This window comes from Triticum aestivum, chromosome 1B (assembly GCF_018294505.1).
Source record: "Triticum aestivum cultivar Chinese Spring chromosome 1B, IWGSC CS RefSeq v2.1, whole genome shotgun sequence".
NCBI lineage: Eukaryota > Viridiplantae > Streptophyta > Magnoliopsida > Poales > Poaceae > Triticum > Triticum aestivum.
In genome coordinates this window covers 434,884,209-434,888,880 of record NC_057795.1, presented here as the reverse complement: position 1 = coordinate 434,888,880, position 4,672 = coordinate 434,884,209, and positions in this window count along the sequence as shown.

The following is a 4,672-nucleotide window of genomic DNA, read 5'->3' as shown; positions in this document are numbered from 1 at the left end:
ATTACTGAAATAATTTTATCCTTTCGTCTTTTCAATACAAAAATTACCACTACGATTGCTCAAACATTTCTCTTCTTTCCGTTTCTTGAATACAACAATCTTACTAGTACCATTCCTCTACATGCAGAATGGACTGCGCATTCTATATGTACATGAACCTGAAGCACTACTCCAATGATGGAACAACAGCAACCTTAAAGCCAGAACAAGTACCAGAGTTGAGGAAAAAAATTCTATATCAACTAATCCGTCAACACAGAGAGAATACCAAACTGTCACTAATCAAGTGTACAACAGGTTAGTCTCTTCAGAAATTAAACCTTACAATTTCGTAACACTAGAAGAAGTAATATATTTTTTTAATTATTGTTTTACAGATATGCCGAAGTATGAAGTAGATATGGGAGACAAAGAAATGCAACAGGCAGAATGTTGCGTACTAGAAGAGTTTCTGCCAACTCCCGAGACAAAAGAACATATTATGCGTGCGACAACCACACAAGAGCATGAAGTTATTGAAATATCCAGTAAATGCAAAGAGATTATGGATGTCACCAGCCACACTGTCGCCCAACAATCTTGCATAGATCAAGAACAAAATGATCCACCAATAGAACCAGATCAACCACCACCGGACGACAAGATACCACACCATGCCGAAGAGGAAACAGACGAGCAAAATATCAACAGCAATATCACGAGCATGGAGCAACTGAAACAAACAGGCACCAATTTAAAAGAGGATGACAGAAGCAACGACATACCAAAAACACGACAACAGCTTTCTAAGCAGAAGAAACAGCATGTTCTTCTTCAAGAAGAAACAGGCTCAACAAGCAATTAGCAAGGCACCTCCAGCACCATCTCTTTAGACTTCTTAAAACCAAAAACAATGGAAAAGCATGAATAAGTTGATGAATTTATTTCAAGCCTTAACCCGCTACAACTAGAAGAATACAACGAGTATGTAAAGATGGGCTATGAGTTCGATGCAATCAAAACATGGCTGAATGACCATGAAAGCTATGAATTCAACAAAGATGCCATGCCGTATCTAACAATCTTGCAGCAAGAATCAGGAGAAGATTCAATGCCTCAATCATCTGAGAACAGCTCAGACAAGAAAATCTCGGTCAAGAAAAGGCCGGTAAAGCCTTCAAGAAAGCTCCTTGGAGAAACCATGATTCCTATATTTGTCCCAGGAGATTTCAAATTCATGAACAAAGCCAGAGCACTCCATGAATACCTATTCAGCAAAGAAGGACGGGACGAATGCGGAGAGTAAGTACTTTCTCTTGCATAAACAATAACAAACAAATATTGTCCCTTTTTAAACCAACCTAACTAATGTATAAATAATTTCTGCTTGCAGTCTAAACGTATATATTAGCTCGACGCGACCCGATTGGATTACAGGAAAACAAATAATGGAACAGCTAAAGAAAGGAGATGGTGGACAGATGGAGGGCTCCATCGCAAACGCATTGTTCGACGAATGGACATCGCAGCAACAATACAACACAACCGATAAACCATACTTCCACAGAATTTGCAAACGTATGAAGTCCAATTTGACAAAAACACTTGCATTATTTCAGTGATTACAAAGATTGAACTAAAAAGTAGAAAACTTTTTGGTCGTAGATCGTGCTCGGTGTTAAAATTGGAGAAGAAGGAGGACTAGAAGAATTCAATGAGGAAGAAGCATTGAAAGAGTTTGCACCCCTTGTAACAGGGAAGGAACTTTTAAAGAAAAAGCTGGTAAGTTAATAGAAATATAGAAACATAACTCATTCTTCCTATAGATTGCACATTCACATGTCATTTAATTCTCCTGACAAGAATGAAGTTTAACTCACTCTGTCTCCAAACACTGCAGATTATGATACCTCACAACACAGATAAACACTACACACTGTACGTGCTCAACAAGTACAAGAACTCCATCGAAGTACTTGACTCACTGAATTACAGACACGGAGATGAAAAAAACATGGAAAACACACCATAAGGACCACCAAGAACTGGTACGTCAATTCAACCTTATTTTCTAATTGGTTTTCCAATTCCTGCATTCCCTTTATTAATGGCAAAACCCAACAATATCACAGATTAAAAGAATGCACGCACTTATGAAGAAGCATTACGGCGAAGCGGAGCTACAAGCCAACAGCGAACTGAACTGGTCGAGGATAGCAGAAATACCTAACAGAGTTTGCGTGCCAAAACAGCAGGGTACCCAATGCGGACACTTCATGGCTCAATTTGCAAAATACTGGAATGGCATTGAACTCATAAAAGATGATGAGGATTTTGATGTAAGTGAATAGTACAAGAGCAACAATTTTAATTTTTACAAGCAACACTACTTGAATACTTCAATTATCTCATGAAAGAAAAATAAAAGAAAATTCGATGACCTCCATGCAGCAAAGCAACGTAGATGCCGAGTGGAAACCAGAGTTCCTTTTTACATCCATATTTGGTGAAACAAAGGAAGTAAAGTGGGAGCAACTATCTGGAAGAATCAAAGAATTCAAACCACAAACTTCAAAGTTCTTTTCCACCAAAAAATGTAAGAAAATCATTTCTACTTATCTTTTTTTTGTAATAACCTACCCATCCCACGGTGTTCACCAACATCTTTTGATTCAGGAGAGCTTACATATTACATATCTGCTTCCGCTAACAGAAATAGATGAAACAAAAAGGAAAAAAAAGACAAAGCACCAGTCCATATCCAAAACATTCTCATTGCTTCCAACACACAAAGGAGGCGTCTGACCTCTTCCATCTAGTCATGAGTGACAACTGGCAGCAGGAATACAAAAAGTGAGTTGCTTTCTATTGCACCTCAAAATAGTTGGACAGAGGCCAAAAATAATGTAAGAATCTGTTTCTCACTAACCGTCACCTCCAAAATTATTTTATCTCCCTGTCACACAAAACTATATTTAGGCGCATCCGCAGGGATAGTGAAAGCACGCAACTTACTGGAGCCCAACTAAAGGTAGTATTTGGTCCAAGACCAGCACGGACGAACATACCACATCATATGGAAAAGAGGATCCTCGATGATATAGCAGAAATCTGGGAAAGCAGACAACAATCAAAACAGAGTGACAGAGTAATATTAGGCCCAAACTTTGCATAGGTAAACTTTTAAAAAGCAAAATCTTGTGTATACTGCAACAACTACTCTTCTTATATTCTTACACGGCTCTTTTTTCTAACAGTTTTTTTCATCATAAATATTGTTTGCAGCATATATTGGATTTAAAGAAACACACAACTACTATTACAAAATTTAAAAATGAATTGCAAAAAACAAAGAATCAATTGGTTCCCATGTATCTCAAGGAAAATCAACGGAAAAAGCTCTCAACAGCAAACATGGTAACAACCCTTTCTTCCATGAAAAAATCAGAAAATATGCATTCTATTAAATTACTTTATATTAAACTGTCATCTAAGCAACAAGTATTTTGTACGCAGATATTCATTCCAACGGAGAAGCATGACCGCTATGTACTATATGTGCTGGACAAATACGAACACAAAGTTCACATTATTGATCCTCGAGAAACAACTCACGAGGAATTTGAGAAAGAAAAGATAGACACCGACAAATTGACAGAAGAAGAAGCATGTCGAGTTCTTCAGGAAAATGAAGATGCTAGAGAAGAAAGAGAAAGACAGTTTCAGGAATATCATGTTCATAAGTCGGCAATCGTAAGCATTTATACATAACAATTTTTTCAGTTTTACAAGTTGCAATATTAAAAAAATTAATTACAAACAATATTCCCAGGTACCTAGGTTTAAAGAAGTCTTCAACATCATACTAGGACAAACAATGAATGCCAAGGGTACAAGATGCCAGATCATACCGTGCAAGATGTTCCAGTGGTAGAAAAGGGAGAATCAACATTTGCTGTTTTAAAGCTTGCATTCCTCTACAATGGTGAAAAGTTTGTCGAAGACCTGGAAGATTTGACAGTAAGTTTATATATATTTACTTATAAACAACTTATATGCACAAACTCTAATAATATACTTCTCTTCTCGGCAAAATTTCATAGGATGAGGTCGAAGACTGGAGGGCAGAGGCAATGTACATTCTCTTAAATAGCGAGATGAATCAAGTCAAAGCTAGTGAAATGGGTGACGAGATTAGCAAGATCTTAAGCAAAAATGAAGACTAAAACTTTTGATTTAGCCCGCGAAGCTAATTCTATCTAGACGTGACAAAACAGTTTGTCTATAACTCACATTTATATGTAATGTAGTTAGAAATTGCGTGTTCATGTTGAAAAAAGAACTATTTCGGCAACAGTGCATCTTACATCATAAGAGAGTGCCAGTAAACTATAAACAACAATGCCTCTACTTATTTGTACAACAGCAGTGACTCCCAAAACGAACCCTTACGCGTGACTCTCGAAAGCACCGTTCCGTGCCTCCAGAGGCGACATGGCCTCGTGCCACCAAACTCTGGGTCACCATGCCTCCGGGCAATATCCACACACACACATATACCCTTACGCGTGACTCTGGAAAGCACCCTCCCGTGCCTCTCCAGAGGCGACATGGCCTCGTGCCACCAAACCCTGGGTCACCATGCCTCCGGGCAATATCCATACACACACATACCCTTACGCGTGACTCTGTA